We start from the raw sequence: 21,859 nt of genomic DNA, 5'->3' as shown, positions 1-21,859 counted from the left end.
CTGGAACAAGGCCCTGGATCACATCTAAAGTGCCTCAGGTCCCATGCCTTTTTCACCTTCACTGTTATTATTGGTTGTATAGAGTTTGTTTACCGCCATGCATTACATCAACTGGACATAGTGGTAACCATTATAAAGCTCTTCCTTGCAGACACACTTTCAGGTACATGATGAACAGTTAGAAACTAGGCCCTGTTTCCCAACAGTGCCTACCAATGTCTACTCTGAAAGGTTGTTCTGCATTAGGAGCTTTGTAATGAATGATTATTATTATGCCACTATAGGCCACAGTGGTTATTATTATACTTTATGCCACCAACATATTTGAACCAGGGATTATATATGCTGTTGAAGAATGGGTGAAATCTGTGTGAATAATTTTTGCTGGGGAGGAGTGTTGTATATGTAATATGGATAAAACTTTCTGTATGTATGGCTGTCGTGGAGCACAGAGCTGTGTTTATAGCTGCTGTTGGGGTAGAGAATGAAATACGGTATTTATGGCTGGAAAGTAGGGAAGAATAATGTATATATGAATGCTGGGAGGGAAGAATATTTTGTTATATTATTTGGATTTTGCAATATTGGATTTTGTTCAATTTGTATTTTGTGGGTATAGAGAACTGCATATATATGGCTGGAGAATATTGTACATATAAATGCTGTTGGTGGGGAGAGTATTGTATACATGGGAAGAGTATTGTATAGACTGACATGTACTGGAAGGGAAGTGTGCAGTTCCATGGAGAGATGAATGAAGGGAAAATTAGGAGTCCTGAGGAGAGGTGATCAGAGGCAAAGGTAAGAGTCCTAAAAAAAAAAGTGAACAAAAGGAAAGGTTTACTCTCAGGGTGAGTTGAGGTGTATGCCTCCAGTATGCAGAGGGAAGTTTAAAAGGATAACACGTTAAAGACACAGAAACTATAGGTATTAACCCAAGATCAGTGTGATATATATGGGTTGTGTATATGATGTAGGTTTTTCACCTACATATGAAGTGAGTGGGGTCTGTGGTTTATGACTGATTTAAGAAAGCAAACTTTTTGTTTTATCAGACTCTTACATTAGAAAACTCTCCCTGGAGAAAAAGAAAAGTAGTGCCATAACCTAAGCTGATGCATGTTTCCAGTCCCCTTTTCTTTTTCAGCTTCTATTTGAAGCATTTTTCATGTCTGAAATGGAGTGAAGCTGATTTCTGCCTCTAAGGGAGATTCAATTGCTTTGAAGATCTCCCAGGAGCCACCATGCTCACCTAGCTGGGGCTTTCTCTTTTTTGTGTGTGCTCAGGGTTGTACCTAGGACATGCATGTCCAGTGCAGTGGGTATCCTTCTCATTACAATTGCTTGGGTACCATTCATAGGGCACGCATGCACAGTGTACTTGAAATCCTTATTGTTGTACTCTGTTGAGTTCCACACGTACACAGTATGATGGGTGGGCAAGGAATAATGGGACATGTAGTCTTAAAGCAGCTTTCAATATCAATTGCATGAAGTTCAGGTGAAGTGCGGCAGATAGGGACCCAGGCTGGAGATTTTTTACATGGCAAAGTGTTTTAAGGAAATTTAAGGGAAATACATTTATTTCAAATTGAATGGAGTTCTGTTCTGGGTGCTGGAGCCTGGAGGCCTTGTAGAGCTTAGGTTAGAAAAAGACTCCATCTTACCAGACCCCGTTTTTGAGCTATGCTTTGCACAGGTCTTTATGTATAATAGCTAACTTATGCTCAGGGCTATCTCTCTCTATTGTGAGAACCTACTGTTGGGTGACAAGGCTGAATGCTGACAGAACACTAAGGGTCAATTCACACCAGTTGTGGTGGTACTGTGTTGGCCAGCTATTTCAGCATAGTCCCAATGCACCCCCACCACAAGACAAGGCAAAATGCCTTGCCTCCAGTGTGACTGGTTTCACACCACTGCACTATGGTGGTGTGCAGGCAGTGTGCGGTTCCTTCATGCAATACTTTTTCCAGCACAACATGGGTCACAGGACACTACCTGATAGAACTTTATTGAAATGTCAGTGTGTGACATTTCAATAAAGTTGCTTTAAAAAATTAGGATAATAATAGGTCTAGTTGATACATTTGGCCACCACATCCCTAAATATGAATAACCAGTCAAAAAGAAATTGTAAAAAGTTGGGATTTTGTAGGTGCTGATACCTCCTCACAAAGCAGCAACAGCCGTTATTTATGAAACAGATTTTATTGTACAACTAGTTTAAAAGTTTGTGAGATATTACATATTCCCATAGAATAAGATCAGAAAGTCCTGAGACACCAAAATCAAATTTTTATTTCTATGAAAGGGGAGGATGTGACAAGTTCTGACCAGGGGCGGACTGACAACTCATGGGGCCCCCGGGCGATAGGGGATCATGGGGCCCCTGTGTCCTTGCCCAAACTCAAAAAAGCCTATGAAAAAGGTACCAGGGGCATCTCATGGGGCCCCCTACTGATCCCGGGCCCTCGGGCAGTGCCCGAGTTTCTAAATGGTCAGTCCGCCCCTGGACTGACGCGTTTCTCACTATAGCTTCTTCAGGATTTCAGGAGGTGCAGTTGTGATTTGCTGCTTAAAGCACAGGAAAAAAATCAAAATAACACAATGCATAATTTCAGATATACAAAGTAATATACAGACGCTTTTGCATATAAATATATATCTGTAAACTTACATTTTCAGAATGAGGAGACACAAGTTACTTATGATATTGAGATTATGTTCTCACAGATGTCTCAGCAGGCACATGGGTGAAGAGATGGTGCCATAACAGAGAGGGCAAACAGGAGCCAGCTTTTAAACTAGTTATACAATAAAAGCTGTTTGTTTGATAAATAATGGCTGTTGCTGCTCTGTGAGAAGGTATCAGCACATAAAAAAATCCCAATTTTTTAAACTTTATTCTTGACTCCTTTAAGAAAAAGTGAACTGTGCAATGCCCCATCAATACAGTGCTAGTCTGGCTGGACCGCACTCCCATCCACCAGCTTCTGCATTGTAATGCAACAGCTGGAGTGAGTGGACCCTTAAAGGTGCAGGGACTACCTGTTTGATTTGGGGAAACAATTATGGGGCAACCTGTTAGTTTGAGCCACTAGCTAAACTCAGGTCACTTCCAGACGAGCAGATGATTTGTTTAGATTATGGTATGGACTTGCTGTACACAGCCCTCCAGCACTGAGTTGTGATAACTTCAATTGTCCAATCATGAGCAAAACACTTGATTTTTTTTATTTTGCTTGAACATGATAGGTCATTGTTTGCAAAGAGAAGTTTCACTTTGCAAAGTGAAAATGTTTTACTTCTTTAGTAAATCATGGTCTGATTATCCTTTCCTCCTAGCAACCAATCATATCTCCCTTGCATGTTTTATCATGCCCTAGCAACAAAAAGGAGAGAAGCTTATTTGTTGACAGGAGAAGCACAAGCTGTGCTTCAGTTAAACACTTCATAGATGAGGTCCTATAAGGCTTGACAAAAGCCATGTTTTGCAGACTAAATGTAGAGTATGAAAATGTAATAGAAATAAAGGATATAAAAATAACTAGCTATGCTGATGAAAATGAATACTTGATGGTGCTGTATTTATTCATTCTGTCTGTCTGAAAGGTAAAATTATGATTCACGTTGCTGCTACAAGATGTGTATAGAAAAAATTACTATCCAATCAAATCTAGACAACTGAAAAGGCTAATAAGAAAAGTTATTTTTGAATTTCTCAGAAGTTTAATTCATAAAGTTTTAAAAGCAATATTCTTGAAATCTCTAATCACTTGCGAAATGACACTTCTGTTTTGATGCCTTTCCCTTGTAATTTTCATAAATTTACATCTCAGAAGATACAAATATAATTTATACCTAGGATATGCTACAAAGGAAACTTAAAAAGAGTGGTTTGCCTAGAAAATATTATTCATGCAATATGTTATTGGATAGGATTTCAGCATGATTTTAATCACTTGAGTGCCAAATGCCACGTTAAAACAGCTGCAATTGCAACTTTGTTGTCACACTAGCTGTGGTGGGTAATGGCTGATGTAATGTCTGTTGTTATACAATGTTCTGACTTATGAGCAAAGAAGAAATGCCGTATCATCTTTGATATCATCAGAATTTTCTGTAACTGTTGGTAACCAAAAGGGAGGCAGGTGAGTCAATTCCCTTCCTCCCACTTGACAGTACTATTGCCAGATTACTTGCTACTCAATTACATAGCACTATCACAGGGGTACCAGAAATACTTTAGTTATACCTTTGCACTAGGTGGCTGAATAGAGATGTAGCAGAGATAAGGAAAGGTAAGGTATGTGTACACTGGGAAGACCAGCAGTTTAAGCATAAATAAAGTCCATAGTATAGCATAGCAAAGTGAGCTTCTATCTTTACCTGGCCTTTCACCAGGAGTTGTATTTTTGGCTATCTTGATTGGCTGGCCCAGGTTGATGCAACTCTAGGGCATGCACATTTGATTTACATTGGAAATTAAGTCATCACAGGACCAAAGCATGCTGAAATTGTATGCTAAGCTACTTAGCTTAGAGTAAAATCTAAAACCGTTTACTAGCAGGCAGGTAAGAAGCATTTATTGCAAAAGAGATATATGAGTTGTTCAAGTTTAGGTTAACCTATTGCTTTGCTCTGCATGGACAAACCATGGATTACCTCTGGGAATTGATCCCCACATAGCTAACCATTGAATTGATTTTAGGTAAAACCTGAGCTAAAATCTCCTTTTACTTACCTAAAACTATGGTCACTTGAAGTTCAGGAACCAAGTCTTCTATTGTGTTTGTTGTAGAGGAGGAAGGTCAGTCTTTGGATGTCCATGTCACTGTCATTTCTTTGTAATTCCCATATGGTATGTAAAATGTGTGTTAAAGCTGCTCTTATGTGTGTAGCACCCCTCTAGATATCCAGGGGGAGCTAGAATAGGTTTTTAGGCAGAGGCTGAATAGCAACCTGTGCATGAGTTAGCCTGGGGAGGAGTCAGCCAGGTCACCTGGGTCAGGACCGCCCTTAGATATATTTGGGCCTGATCAGCAGGAAGTAGTGAGAGTGTGTGTTGGGTGGAAGATGGAGTAGGAGGCTGGAGTGTAGAGCCTGGGAGGGGGCCCAGGGAACGGACCTACCTACAGGCAGGTGCTGGAAGAGGGGACCTCCACTGTGCCACCATCTATTATTAGTGACAGCCTGAGCAGCAGGGAAGGAGCCAGCACAGTGGAAGGCTGAAGGCTGCCACCAACCCATAAAGCTATCAGGAAGGACAGTGTGAGTAATCTTAAACCCTCTGTGCCAGATAAGGGAGAAAGCAGCCAGGTGGAGAACCCAACTAGCTCCTCAGCCGGGACTGTTTAATCATGGGCATCTTCTGGATCCCCTTGCTCAGAAAATACCCTTAGTACTGCTGGGTGAAGAGGAAGATTCATCTGGGGTCTGAGGAGGTACTGTCGGAGACCGTCGCGCCGCTGGGCTCGGCGCAGGCGCAGTACACCTCCCTGTACGCGAGCGCCGGGACTTGGCCGACCGCGGCAATCAGGTTCGCGCATGCGCAATAGTGACCGCGGGCGCGCGCCTGGCACCAATGACAGCGCAGGGCGGGATATTTAAACGGCCCTGAGCTGTCATTCAGTGCCTTTTGGTCTTTTGTATCCTGTGAACCTGTGAACCTGTTTGAAGTAAGTTGCTGACCCGGATTGTGCCCTGACCTTGCTGTTTTCTCCTGTTTTGACCCTTGCTTGCCTGACCTCTCTCCTGAATGCCCCCTATTGGATCTGACCTGCTGTTGCTGACCTGGCGTGTGACCCGACTATTCTCTGCCCGCTGCTCTGTACCGCACCGTCCCCATAGTTACCGACCCGGCTTGTATGACCCTGCTCCTGCTCAGCCATCCATCCATCCATCCATCCGTCCCTCTCTACGGGGTCTCCAGACCTCCTCATACCTGGCTCTCTCCCGTGGGAGCCCCTGGCGAATACCCCTACCACTGACGGGTGTCCTCAGTAGTCACGACCTGGTCCTGGGGTACTCCAAGTCCATCCCCACCATCAGGGGCCCTGGTGAACAAGTACCCTGGGGCTTAGACTCCGTGCGCTGGGAACATCCGATCAGTGGAGTGCTAGTGGTACCGCCGGGCGGTCCCTTACAGTACCAAAAGGCCATGACTGAGCCTAGAGGAGGGCCCTCCCCGCTAGAGGAAATTTGCAGGCACCTAGCTAATTTGACGCAGGCCGTAACGGTCCTGCAGGACAGATGCATGCAGCTGGAGAATCGCATCCAGACTGGCTCTATTTCTGACCCTGCCCCACAGGCCCCGGTTTCTGCACCCCCGGCCCTGGTAGCTCAGGAGCCAGTCTCAGGGGCTTCCGCCCCGCTCCTTATGGCAGAACCCCGAGTACCCCTACCGGAGCGTTTTCACGGGGACCGCACACGCTTCCGGTCATTCCGCGATTCCTGTCTCTTGTTGTTTGAGCTACAACCCCGTACCTTCCTGACTGAAAACGTGAAGGTAGGATTCATTATTTCACTACTACAGGGGGAACCCCAGGATTGGGCCCACCGGCTAAGGGGAAACAATGATCCTCACCTGGGATCGGTCAATAGTTTCTTTGAAGCAATGGCCATCTTTTATGATGACCCACAGCGGGCAGCCTCTGCCGAAGCGACCTTATATGCGCTCCGACAGGGCCGGCGGGCGGCAGAGGAATACGCCTCTGATTTCAGGCGGTGGATGGGGGACACACGCTGGAATGAGTTCGCTCTATTGCACCAGTTCCGTATGGGGCTCTCCGATCCCTTGAAAGATGAGCTGGCCCGGGTGGAGGTTCCCGAGTCTCTAGAAGACCTTATTGCCCTGACAATTAAGATTGATCGGGAACGCAGGCTTGAGAGGTCCGGCCAGGGTCGCGGAAATACCTGGGGTCCATTCCTAGGCCCCAGCCCACCAACCCGACAAAGCATCCAGAACCCACCACCAGGAGATGTTCCGGAACCTATGCAGCTAGGTCTGGCACGGCCTAAATTATCCCCGGAGGAACGCCAGCGCAGACGAGCCCAGAACCTCTGCCTTTACTGCGGTGAAGCTGGTCATATGGTGCGATCCTGCCCTCAGAAAATGAGTAAGTGCACCCGTTTTTCTTCCTTGTCTATTAGCAATACCTGCCCTTCGCAATACTTAGTAGTGCCCCTCTCCTTTCAGCTTCCAGGAAAGATCGTGGAGGTGACAGCCATAGTTGATTCGGGGGCATGCAGCTGTTTCCTGGATCTAGAGTTTGCTCACCAACAGGGTATCCCTCTCCAACACAGACAGAAGGGCTTCAACATCTTCTTGGCTGATGGTTCCCAGATAAAATCGGGGGTAGTTAATCAGGAAACTCCCCCCATTGCCACTATCATTGCCAACCAGCACCAGGAGTTCCTCCGCCTGGACGCTATTGCATCACCTCTTTTCCCAGTCATTCTGGGGCTCCCATGGTTACGGGCCCATAACCCCCAGATTGACTGGTAGACCGGGTCAATCTCGTTCCCTTCCCCATACTGTCGGGAACATTGTCGCACTTCGGGCCCTGCAGGGCCCCGAGTTCTCCTTTGCTCCGAAGGAGACTCCGACTTGAAACAGGTTATTCCCGCAGCCTATCATGGGTTCCTGGACGTGTTCAGTAAGCGGGGAGCCGACACTCTGCCCCCCCACCGCCCGTATGACTGTCCAATCGACCTGTTACCTGGCTCTGAAATCCCTTTTGGGCGTATTTTCCCCCTATCTGAGCTTGAATTGGGGGCCCTGAAGGAATATATCAAGGACAGCCTCCAGAAGGGATTCATCCGCCCCTCCACTTCTCCAGCAGGAGCGGGAATCTTCTTCGTGGAGAAAAAAGACAAAACCCTGAGACCTTGTATTGACTACCGGGAGCTGAACAGGGTCACGATAAAAAATCGTTACCCATTGCCATTGGTACCAGAACTGTTTCAGAGCCTAAAGGCTGCGGTTATTTTCACAAAGCTTGATTTAAGGGGGGCCTATAACCTGGTACGCATAAGAGAGGGGGACGAGTGGAAAACAGCTTTCCGTACCCGGTTTGGCCACTTTGAATACTTGGTCATGCCATTTGGGCTGTGCAATGCACCAGCCACCTTCCAACACTTTGTGAACGACATCTTCAGGGATTTTTTGGATGTCTTCGTTATCGTCTACTTGGACGACATACTAATTTTTTCACCCTCTCTAGAGGATCATAGGATACATGTGGCAAAAGTTTTGGGGCGATTGCGGCAGCATGGGTTATATGCTAAGGCGGAGAAATGTTGCTTTGAGCAATCTAGCAACACGTTTCTAGGCCTGATTATCTCCACTGCGGGGGTCGCGATGGACCCCCAGAAGGTCTCTGCAATTTTAGATTGGCCTGAACCCACGGACAAAAAAGGTGTCCAACGGTTTATAGGGTTCGCGAACTTTTATCGGAAGTTCATCAAAAACTTCTCGGGTCTGGTCTCCCCCATTACCCAACTAACCAAACTTGGAACCCGGTTCAAATGAACACCAGAGGCTCAAAGAGCTTTCGAAGCTCTGAAAAAGCTGTTTACCTCGGCACCCATCCTGGGCCACCCGGACGCGGCCCTGCCCTACATCTTGGAGGTAGATGCATCGGAGAATGCGGTAGGATCCATCCTGTCTCAGCGGAAAGGCACCAAAGAGTTACTCCATCCCGTAGCATTCTTCTCGAGGAAACTCACCCCAGCAGAGAAGAATTACGATATCGGGGATCGAGAGCTGCTGGCTATCAAAGCAGCGCTAGAAGAATGGAGATACCTGCTGGAAGGTGCCTCACACCCTATATTGATTTTCACAGACCACAAGAATCTGGAATATCTGAGGACTGCCAAGCGTCTACGCCCACGGCAGGCAAGATGGGCCCTATTCTTTTCCAGATTCAATTTTCATATTACTTACAGGCCCGGATCTAAAAATACAAAGCCTGACGCGCTATCTCGTATGTTTGAGGACTCCGAAGAAGAACTGGTACCCGACACTATCTTGTCCTCAGGGAACTTCTTGGCGCTCCAGACGGACCTTCGCTCCAAGTTAATAGAAGCATCTACGGCCACACCAACCCCAGTTGGGGTATCCCTCCAGAACAAAGGGGGACTCCTGTGGAAGGAGGATTCTATCGTGGTACCTGAGGAAGTCCGGACCCTGGTTTTGGGGCATTGCCACGATCACCCGCTGGCAGGTCACTTTGGCCCAGTCAAGACTCTGGAGCTTCTCCGGCGCTCGTTTTGGTGGCCAAACATGGCTAAGGATTGCAAGCGCTACGTGAGATCCTGTACCATCTGCCAGAAGAGCAAACCCTCAAGGAGCAAAGCCTGGGGGCTGTTGCGACCTTTGCCGATTCCCGAACGGCCTTGGCAGAAGATCGCGATGGACTTCATAGTCGAGCTCCCACCGTCACAAGACCACACAGCAATTCTGGTGGTCATTGATCGCCTATCCAAGATGGCTCACTTCGTGCCACTAAGGAAGACTCCGTCAGCAACCGAGACGGCGCGAATATTTATCCGGGAGATCGTTAGACTTCATGGAGTACCCGAGGACATCGTCTCTGATCGAGGGGTCCAGTTTACATCTAAGTTTTGGAGGGCTCTGTGCAAGGCCCTGGACATCAAGTTGTCCCTCTCCTCCGCGTTCCACCCTCAGACCAACGGTCAGACCGAGAGGACGAACCAGACCCTGGAGCAATACTTGCGTTGCTACACGTCTTTCCTGCAGGATGATTGGCTGTCTCTTTTACCCTTGGCGGAGTTCGCTTATAACAACGCAAGCCATTCGGCAACGGGGCAGTCCCCATTCTTTTCGAATTATGGGTTTCACCCTGTCTTTCTCCCTGATTTGGTCTCTGAATGCCCAGTTCCAGCAACGCAGGATGCGTTGACCTTCTTCTCCGTCAATAACAAATTACTCCAGGAAGCCATCGCTCGGGCCCAAAAGGACAATAAGAAGGGGTTTAACAAGAAACGAAGAGGGGATTTGGCGTTGCGGCCTGGGCAGAAGGTGTGGTTGGCCACAACCAACTTAAAGATGCTTTGTCCCTCGAAAAAATTGGGACCTAAATTTGTGGGGCCTTTTCAGGTAAAGCGGATGGTCAACGAAGTGGCATATGAGCTGATCCTTCCGGCCACGTTCAGAATTCATCCAGTCTTCCATGTATCTCTGCTGAAGCCGGTGATCCCAGATGCCTTCCCAGAACGAGAATCCAGACCCCCAGAGGCCATAACGGTCGAAGGACAAGAGGAATTTGAGGTGGAAACAATCCTTAAGTGCCGAAGAAGGGGGGGCCAGACCCAATTCCTAATTAAGTGGAAGGGCTATGGTGTCCACGCACCTAGACTAGTCCGGGAGTTTCTTCGTGATCACCCGTGGTGGAGAGATCGGGTGGGCATCCGGAGGTTGCCCGTAGGGGGGGGGCAATGTCGGAGACCGTCGCGCCGCTGGGCTCGGTGCAGGCGCAGTACACCTCCCTGTACGCGAGCGCCGGGACTTGGCCGACCGCGGCAATCAGGTTCGCGCATGCGCAATAGTGACCGCGGGCGCGCGCCTGGCACCAATGACAGCGCAGGGCGGGATATTTAAACGGCCCTGAGCTGTCATTCAGTGCCTTTTGGTCTTTTGTATCCTGTGAACCTGTGAACCTGTTTGAAGTAAGTTGCTGACCCGGATTGTGCCCTGACCTTGCTGTTTTCTCCTGTTTTGACCCTTGCTTGCCTGACCTCTCTCCTGAATGCCCCCTATTGGATCTGACCTGCTGTTGCTGACCTGGCGTGTGACCCGACTATTCTCTGCCCGCTGCTCTGTACCGCACCGTCCCCATAGTTACCGACCCGGCTTGTATGACCCTGCTCCTGCTCAGCCATCCATCCATCCATCCATCCGTCCCTCTCTACGGGGTCTCCAGACCTCCTCATACCTGGCTCTCTCCCGTGGGAGCCCCTGGCGAATACCCCTACCACTGACGGGTGTCCTCAGTAGTCACGACCTGGTCCTGGGGTACTCCAAGTCCATCCCCACCATCAGGGACCCTGGTGAACAAGTACCCTGGGGCTTAGACTCCGTGCGCTGGGAACATCCGATCAGTGGAGTGCTAGTGGTACCGCCGGGCGGTCCCTTACAGGTACACTGAAGATCAGGAGTCCTTTCAAAGAAGAGACAGGTTTTGCTTCCTGTCCATAGACTTTTACATAGTTGTCCTCGCAGGTTCACAGTTCCTTGGGCATCCCATGTATCCCTCAACTCCATCCAAGTTCAATACCCTTTAATAAAATCACACAGACAAGCCTAAGGACTGGTTACTGTCTCAGTGTGCAAGTGTGGTAGAAGATGCATGTTGCCTGGTTGTGCAAGACTGTAGGGGGGACCCAAAAACTTAGCAACTCCTAAGGAGCTAGTGCTGCATGTGATATGTTTAGTAAAAATATTTGATCAAGTATATGAATATTAATATTTTATCAATTAAATGAATGTAAAAGTTTTGTTGGGAAAAATTAAAGCAAATGTATTATTTTCCTGTTTTTCCATAGAGAATCATAGAAAATAACAAATCCAAATCTGTTATCAAAATAAAACCCCATCTGTCCCAATTAGACACAGAGGTTGATTTACTAAAGGCAAACAGGCTGTGCACTTTGCAAAGTTTAGTTGCAATCTGCAAGAGCAGTTGCTCTAGAGCTTAGTAAATGAGCAGAAGCTCTGCTGACTTCCAATCATGTGCAAGCAAAAGTACTTTTTTTCAATATTCCTTGCACATGATTGGATATTCCTTGCAAAGCAACCATGGGTTCATGGTAAATCTTAGGGATCACAAATTGCAAACGTTTGGCTAAAACGTTTGCAGTTTTTTCACCAGCGATAAGGAACAACATTTAATGCAGTGCATGGGTCAGCTAAATCACAAGAGCCAGCTAATTTGAAGGAATGGACAACTCAGCTCCCTCACTAAACAAAGTGGGCTTATAACAGTGTCAATAGTGCTTCAATTACCTTAAAACTGCTTCTCTCCCCATATAAGTCTGTGGGAATGCAAAAGCAGCTTGAAGCAGGTCAGCTGCTGGTCAAATTAACCTGCAATGAATTTCTCGTAAGTATCTCAAACTGATGTCATCAGCATGTTGCATTTGCCCATTGCGGCCCTTCAGCACTGGCCCTAACTCTGTGGACTGGATAACCCACCATGTAGAGTTGCCACCTTTGAGCTTCAGGTCATACAATACATAATCAGAGAAATGAATGATCTCTTAGAAACTTGCCATGTGCCTGGATACTGGTGGCTCTTTAATGCTAAAAGTGTTTTTCAAAGTTATGCACTGGTTAAACCAAGTTTAGTTTTTAATATAAAAGTATAAAGTTCTTTTATTACACCCTGGCACCCCCTAGTCAAAATGCTGCATTCTACCTAAGGGGTTAGAACAGGGGCGGACTGACAACTCATGGGGCCCCCGGGCAATAGGGGATCATAGGGCCCCTGTGTCCTTGCCCAAACTCAAAAAAAGCCTATGAAAAAGGTACCAGAAGCATCTCATGGGGCCCCCTACTGACCCCGGGTCCTCGGGCAGTGCCCGAGTTTCCAAATGGTCAGTCCGCCCCTGGGTTAGAAAATATATTTACCTTATACCCAGCTTCCCCAATGAAAAAGGTGATCTTACAATGTTTCACTTAGGTGTTGTTGGTGGAAGCTGGGATGAGTTTAATATAGTTTCTAACTATTCTCTATGTGTTTTGTTTTTATTTTACAGGTACAATGGCCAGTTCACATTATTGGTTTGTGGTTTGACTGCAGTGTGGGTGTACCTGAGGTTTTCATATGTTTAACCCATGGGTTTAGCTGCAATCCCATAGATTTCTATTAGGATGTGCGTTTGTGATGTGTTTTCTGAAATTCCTTTATGCTACATCTCTGGTACACTTTTAGAAAATGTAGCAAAAACAGGCAACCTAATAGAAGTCTATAGGACCCCACTTAATACTGCAGATACACCTGCGCTGTGGCCAAACCACAGTGCAGCAGTGTTAACCAGCCCTAATGCATTGATTTGCAAATGGTGGGGTTGTATTATGTAATAGGAAGACCTTGCATTTTAGTGCATGAGCTACTTTAATATAATACATACATACTTGCCAATAGTCCCTGATTTGCAGGGAAAGTCCTGATTTTTATTCACATTTCCCTGTCCCCTTGTCTCTGCTGAGCTCTGGTATAGTGTGTACAGCCTATTCATAATTAAATGTTGCAGCATTAATGTGAAAATAGCATCGCATTCACATGCAAAGTGCACACTATTTATATGTATATAACACTACAGTCATATGTAAATTAACCAATTGGCTATTTGTAAATTTGCACTTCCACCTTAACTGTAAATTCTTCTGCTAGGGTTTGATTACACATGCAGCAGCCTTTCCATCCCTCTCAGAAGCGATATATGGTGGATCAATTTTCAGAGGACCGGTAATAGGTGACTGAGAGGTGAGATATCACCTCCTCACCATCTGTTTTAACCCAAGAAAAGTGATATCACTGCATCGCAATACATTGCATTGCATGTTGTGGCAGGGCGATTGGGGCACAGCCCCATTCCCTTGAATGGTTTGTTTTTTGGAGGTCAGTGAAGGGTCTTCTCTTCCATTAGTGGTCAGCGTAGGAGCCCATCTTATATTGGAGGTCAATGTAGAAATTACATTAGGGATTGGTGTAGGATCCCCCTTACATTAGTGGTCATTATAGAAATCACTTGAACTGGGTGGTGACAACAGGGCCACCCATGGTTCAATTTTCAGTTGATTCAGCAGGTGTCATGTATAGCCAACTCAAAAGTTGTACCCAGTTAAACAAATACATACATACAAATTTTTCTAACGAACATGCCTTGTTAGCTATGTTTCTGTTCTTATTATGATAACTCAGTGTATTCAGCATTTTAAAATTATATATAATTATATATTTAAAATTATATTATATTAATAGGTGATTGATATTCCTCTTGTAGAACCAGGCCCATTTTAAATAAATGACCCAACCCTAATTAAAGTACATTCTCTGCCTACAGTGACTTGCTGGACACACAGCATAATAGATGTCCCTGGAATCTTATGAAATGTTGACATCTATGATAATACTGGTGATTATTCTTTATTTGCTGTTTTTGATCATATTAGCAATAGCTGTCCTTCAAGAATAACACAACGTAAAATATATTTAAATGATTTCATTCTTACTTTTTATAAAGCTATTACTTATTTTGTAGATTTAGCTCATTTGAAAGTACACAGTGATACAGATATTCAATTGCATAAAGTCAGGCAAGTAGAGGATTAACTGTCATTGGGGAAATGAAAATCTATTTTCTCTAGGATTAACAAATTATTTCAATTTATGGCTGTAAGAAAATAAAAAGTAAAACATATGATCTGGGAACTGCTTGTTACCAGCTTTAGCTGGAAACTGTAAAGCTTTTGAAAATCTTTAGCTAAAGTCATTCATTTACCCTTGTCCCATTTAGAGAGTGCAACCTCTCTACAGCACTATAAAAAACTGTACTTTGCCTAAACTGCATTCACATTTCTCTTACAGTCCTGAAATACAGTATTCCTACTGGGGAATATTTTCCATAATAAAGAACATAAGAATTATTTAGCTGCAAAGTACTTATTATTGATGATTAACTGCCCTTTGAATGTACTGCATAGATCTGAAGGAAAGAAAGCAAGATTGCCTTTTTTTGGAATACATTATGTGTCATACCTATAATAAGTACAGTTGTAAGGACTCAATTTTATCAAACTTATCAGTCAGGGGACTTTGGGGTATGATTATACACTAAAAAAATCGGAGACAGCAACCAAGCAAAACATCAGTTTAATATTCTCTTTATTATCAATTGTTGTGTATTAGTTGTAGTTTCCCAAAAGTCACAAAAGACAACCCATTTGACACTGTGGGGTTTAGGAGGAGGACTAGAAACCTTTGGTTCAGGGGCCAAACACAACTAACAAACTTTTGCAGCCTAAAGAAAGTGTACTATGCAAAGTGTGCTATTAGTGGACATGATGAAAGGTAGGTGTTCCCAAAAGGTATGGTTTATTGTGACTTAGGCAGAGATTTACTAAAACTTGAGTACTCAGAATCTGGTGCAGCTGTGCATAGTAGCCAATTGAAAGAGAAGTATGAGATTTATTTTTCTTTCTCACATCTTTAGCATTAGCTATAGCTGCAGCTTTCTTCATTTGGCCATATGTCACTTCAGAGCTACAAAGGTAGTTGATTGGTGGAAGCCTTCACTCTGGTGGATTTGAATGGGCGGCAGGTAGCTGTATAAAGCACACCATAGGCCACAAACTGTGGGTCTTACTCGCACTCTCACTCTGGTGACTGAACAGTGAAGTATCTTCATGCATCTTCACGAAATTGAGGGTGGTCACTTAGCATTGTTTACGTTCACTTACAATGGAGCAATGGCAGAAAATGTAAGTAATAATGCAAACATCAGCTGATATACTATGGCCTGGTTTGCACCAGTTTGATTTCAGATGTGACTTGAGTGTGATGTGACAGAATAGCATGACAAGGGAAATCACATTGTTTTCAGTGGTGTCCATTCACATCAGTCTGACGATTTTGGAAAAGGTTCCTATACTTCTTTGGTGCAATTCCAGAGTAATTTTGGCCCCATAGAATATACAAACCTTATCAAAGTTGTGTCAATGTTGCATACAAGCACTGCATAATCGCACTGAAAGTTGGATCAAAATAACATGGCAGTAGTGTGAATCTAACCTCAAGGTATAAGAATGTACACTCCAAAAAAGAGGATTTAGTTTAATTATTTGCTCATGTAAAGAGCAAATTCCTGTTTATTTGTTTAATATGCACATCAATGCATAATTGGATAATTTCAGTGAATCGGTAGTAAATCTGACCATTGTCTTGCTTTTTCTGGTGCTACCCTGAGTTTTTATGGCAACGAGGCAGTTTTAACAGCTAAAAGAGGGGGTGTTGCTTTGGGCGGAAAAGCTTGTTAGCAAAAATATTCACTTTCAAAATCATATTTCCATCACTCGAGTCTGTATGCCGAGTGTACAATGTCTACTACTGTAAAAGAAATCCAACTCGTATGTATTCTGTTTGCTTAGAGAGTACTAAAAACATTTAAAAAATAATTAAAACAAAAAATTGTGTACAATGATAATGGTTTCTGAACAACTGCATACAATTAATGTCAGAAAGGAAAACGGATGACTAACTGCTAAGGATTATACTGGCCCATGCATAACTCTCTCTGTTTATGGGAGTAAGGTGACTGAATAGTTTTCCAGTAATTAATGCTTTGTGAGGATTTATCACACATAATTAAAATGACAAGAGGGCTTTGGGTAAAGATAAGTGGAGTGGGAGCAGAGAAATAAAAAGCTTTTAAACAAAGCCTTTTATTCATTTGTAACAACTGTATAGAAAATAAACTCCTCGTCTGCATTTGTCTTTTAGAAGGGAACCTGTACTTAAAGGGGTTCCATGCATTCAGGTAAAAAACCTTATACTAGCTGTCCCCACCTTCCCCAAACTCTTACCTGAGTCCTGTATTGATTCAGCGCTGTGTCTATCTGCAGCTCTTCTCTCCTCTCTCCTTTCTCTCATAGGCTTCATTGAAATCAGCAGGAGTTATTGGCTCCTGCTGCTATCAGTCAAATCTTGTGGAGAGGGAGTGGGGATGGGTCTGAGCAGCGCTGTGTGTCTATGGATGCCCTCAGCATGGCTCAGTAGATCACCTGCACTTGTGCCCCCATAACACACAGCTTGCTATGGGGGCACATGCAGAAGAGAAGGAGGAGAGAAAGCCGGCGGAGGACCCCAGATGATCAGGTAAGGGGAAACTGATCCAGATTTTTATGTAGTTTTTTTATTATGTTGGAATTAAATTATCTATGTGTACTGATTTTTGGGTAATGTTAGAGAAAGTGGTATAATATTTGCATTTTGGTAGTTTGAACTTCTTTTAATTTTCAATTGGTGATATTTATTTGATGTAGTGTTTTCATAGGATAGTATGGCTTATTACAGTATAATATTACTAATAATATGTTTTTGCTTTCTCTTCATTGAATGCAGCTGTATCTTAATAATGTTCCTTTGAGTTTAATAAAGTAATACCTACTCTGTGAATGGTATTCAGATTCGTAAGTATGAACCACTTTTTTTATTTTAATCTAAAAAAATGACTTTACAACAGCGTTAAAAATATAAAGGATTTCTTTAAGCTGACCTTCAGGTATGAACACTAGTTGCCTGATGTGGAACAAGCATGCAGATTAGAAAGTCAGAACTCCTGATCTGCGTACTTTTTCATGGTCGTTATCTCAAAAGTTTTAAGACAACTTGATCTTGCCTGCATCTGCTTTTCCCTCTAGAAGGAAAGCTCCATCTTTGTTCAGATATCATCCATGGTAAACATCTACTTTCAGGAGTAAGATGCTGGTTTAGAGATGACGTAAGTGGACCATAGACCAATTTAAATTTGGCTGATTCAGCAGGGGCTGGACTAATTTTGTTTGGGGTGTGGCTTTCCCCATTCAAGAGAAGTCAATTATTTGATTGTTTTCTTTTGTTGGTAGCCCCAGAAAATTCAGAGAACTGACCATTTGAGAACAGAGAACATTTGAATGAATAATGTACTGTCAACTCCCTGATATTACTCTTGCTTTAATAGGGAGTTCCCTAAGGAGGAGCTTAAACAGCCTTTACTTAAAGGTAAAACCTTATTTTTCATTAGAATTATCTACAGATGGCAATTTATAACACAAAGTGTATATTTACAATGTTTATGTATACACCTAATACTTCTTATTTATGATATTTTCATCTCTTCAAACTGTTTACCAGTTTAATACATCAGCTTTAAAAACAACTTGGGTGTTCATTAAAAAAAAAATCATGAATACATTTATATTTGGTTGACTTTCTAATAAACCTATGAATAAAGTCATATAAAGTTAAACAAAAATGTACATGTCTCCAGCTATGACACCAACATTAGGAAAGGTCACCTAATGCAAATAGCTAATTACAAAGACACAAGGGAATAGGGATTATGGCAACTTTAATGTATGATTTGTAATGATTTGCCTTCATCTGTTGTCTACTTACTTGCCTTTTAATTGACTTTTAATGGAAGACAATGCGTAGATTGGCAGGCCATTAGAATAATGCCCATACTATGCAAATCATATTTCAATTTAAACATTTGTAATGTAATATTTAAAGGCATTTTATTGATTTTCAAATATAAAATATAAATATATATTTTAATTTATATTAGTTTCTCAATAAAAGGATTGTGGCCAATGCCATTGCTTTCACAGATTTGCTCTAAAGCCCAACTCCTTGATAAGGACCCTCACCACCCCTACCACATGCATTAAAACATCTTATGCTTTTTTCCCAACAGTCATGTGATATCAGGGTGGTGCTTTCATGTCTCTTCTTGCAGCATTGGTAGGCTGTCCTTTCTGCTGGAGAAAATGGAATTCATGTAGTCATATTACCTGCAGAATTCTGCTGTGAGCACCAGCAGCCATGGCAACAAACCTTAGGATTGTGTCTATGATGGCCGGGGCGCATAGGAACTTGGCTGAATGACTCTGGGTGTCACTCACCCTAGAAGGGATAGCCAGCCAGTGGTGGCAAAGCAGCCAGACTTCAGCGATGGAGTGTGAAGAGAGCAAGTATCATCACAATTTTTTTTTATGCAGGGGGGATTGTTTTTATTATAACTTTCTGTAAGCCCTCTTGTTTTATCTCAAATGCTCTGGTTTTGTTCTTATACTTGACCAGATCTTGCTTTTATATTTTTTAAATCTACTCAAAGGTCACCACTTTATTTTACTACTTGTTTATTTTCAAATTTGGGCTGTTGTACAAAAAAAGAAAACAGCTTTAACAACTTTTCAGTCATAGATAATAAATGTTAGATATTTTTTTTTTACCTTGTGGCTTTTCCACTGGATGACATAGAGGCCAATTTACAAAAGGCAAGTAGGCTGATAACTCTGCAATGAAAGCTGCACTTTACATAGGAATTTTCCCCCAGAGGTAAAAATTCACTTTGCAAAGAATACCCAATCATGTGCAAGGAGAATTAAAAAATGCCATTTTTACATGTGCATGATTGGATGATGGAAGTCAGTAGAGCTTTTCTTCTTTCACTTAGCACTTCCATTGCAAAGGAAACAGTTTTTATTCCTTTAGTAAATAAACTTCACGTGTTTTCATAGCAAGTCAGATATTATTCAAATATTTTATGATCTGCAGTATCACAAATTCACTCAGAGGAGATGTGGAGTCAAAAAAGCACCATGGACAGCAACAGCATTTCATTTTCATTTCAGCTGATTAATAAACTTATAAGTCTATGCCTCTGTTTCCACTAAAGCTACTGTCCATACATTTACAATGTAGATATGGAGCAGATTTTAAAAATCAATCATCTCAATGATGCCACATGTTTAGCAAATGAAAAGGAGGTATTCTTTGCCACCATCAATACCAACATTCATTCCCACCGAGAAACTTTTCCACAATAGTACAATAGCCCACTTCCTTAGCTTTTTGCAGCCTGAGAAATCTGGGACTGTTGAAATATTTTAAACCATATTTAGAAGTTTAATATCTGAAATGACCTGCTTTAAAACCCTGTTAGGTTTATTTAAAAAAAAAAAAAACCTCCCTGCAATGAAAGTGTATACTTACTTTTCAACATCCTGAGTCTCCTAACTTCACTCCATTTTGGCATAGTAGCTTTCATAAATCTTTTTATTATTCAATGTCTACTGGAGTATCAGACCTGGGTCTCCATGCAGCTTGCTTGTTGTCTTCTCCAACATCCTTGCTGAGCCTCACAGTAACTTTTTGGACCTGATTTCTGTCTCACCTGCACCTTTTTTTCAGTTAATCCTTTTCTTGCTACTGCTTGATGGATGAACTCAACCTGAATTTATACAGCATCCTTTGCATATCACTGGTCAGTCTGCAATACCAGCTATCACTGGCAGATTGTGCCGCAAGAAAACTTGTAATTGTGATTACTGTCACAAATGTAGAACTCTGGTTATATTTTTTTTTAGTTACATCCTCCATGTTAAAAAAATGCTTACCTCTAGCACTGTCCCTGGCTTCCTCCTCAGGCCACTGCCAGCAGTCCACTTTGGACAGAATGACATTGGCTCAGTAAAATTTGTTTCTTGTTGACCATATTCTGGCCAAATTTGGACGGATGGTTGGATGGTTCTCTAGTTCACTGGATGGGGTTCACGATTTACTCAAATACGAAGTTACCTTAGAGGTGATTCTCTGTCCTGGTATGGAGCATCAGGTTTATTCCTCTCCTTGGTCATGGCAATTTCCCTGTTTTACACAGTATTTTCTTTATTCCCTTGATGCCTATCCCTCAGCTGGACTTCTTTTGTATTTCAATGATTTTTATTAATTTATAAACATTAAAAAAAACAGGAGCAACAAGACACGCCCATGCAGGGGCCATCAATTGCACATAAAAGAATAAAGAAAACAGTGCTCCAAAACCAACGGAGCAAAAGGTGCACCCACACAGGGACTATCAATGGCACATGAATGACAAAAACATTGGTATAACACCAACAGTAACTCAAACCAAAGGCAGCTGTCCACTGCCACACCAAAAACAAACAGAAATAGAAAAGGAAGGAGTAGTACAAAAGGAAAAAGATGACAAGACCATGAGCAGGAGTCCGGGAACGCCAATACTGAGCAACATCACAACCCCAGACTAGCTGGGGGGAGCGTGGGAAGGGCATATTGCAACCACGGCTCCCATATTTAAAAAAATTTCCATTGGGAGTCATTACAGATACTCGACATCTGTTCATTAAGCATCATGGTCATACAGTCCCGCACTCCCTGAAAGAGGGACAAACGGGCACTTCCATGCCTGAGCAATTGTTCTAGTGGCCGACAAAAACAACTTCTGCTGGTGAGCCAAGAGGCCAGATATGGAACAATGAAGCAAAGTGTACCGAGCATCCCGGCATATGGGGAGATGGAACAAGGTGAAAAGAAGGCCAAACACACAAGACCAAAAAACAGTCAGTCTTGGGCATGACTACCAGATATGCAATACATCACCAAGATGGCCACAACCCCAAAATCACTGATCACTGCAGGCAGGGTTTGCCTGGGTCAAATGAGCCAGAACCCAATACCAACGAAACAATACTTTGTATGCCGCCTCCAGCGTGGTTATATTAAATGAACATTTAGCTATAAACAACCAGGCCCTATTCCAGTCCTACAGATCCATGACTGCCCCCAAATTGCGCTCCCATTGAGCGACATATGAGAGAGAAGTATGCGTCAAGCGTCTGTTCAAAGCTGCATAAAGAAGGGAAATAAAGCCTGGGGTGCCTGGACGCTGTTGGCAAATCTGTTCAAAGGCAGATTTCCAATATGGGAAGGTGTAAGTGCCTCGCAGTGAGGTCAGCCAATGCCACAATTGAAGGTAGTGAAAAAATTCCACCAGAGGGACATCCCGTGACTCCCGAAGAGAATTCTAGGTGGGGAAGGACCGAGAAGTCAAAAAGTGGCGCACCTGTGAAAAACTATTGGCCACCCACCAAAAAAACACCATTGGTTGATCTACACCTGTTGGGAAAAGAGGGTTGTTAATAATTGGGAGTAAAGGTAGGAAAGGTGACAGGCCACTGGAGTAGCATACCGAGTCCCACACTTGTAGGCCATGGAGCAAAATCGAACTGAGAGTCATAGTGCGTAGGGCAGGGGAAAGCCAA

Source organism: Staurois parvus, unplaced genomic scaffold (assembly GCF_062004578.1).
Source record: "Staurois parvus isolate SC_StPar_1 unplaced genomic scaffold, SC_StPar_1.0 ptg000668l, whole genome shotgun sequence".
NCBI classification, from domain to species: domain Eukaryota; kingdom Metazoa; phylum Chordata; class Amphibia; order Anura; family Ranidae; genus Staurois; species Staurois parvus.
This window is presented reverse-complemented; position numbering follows the sequence as displayed.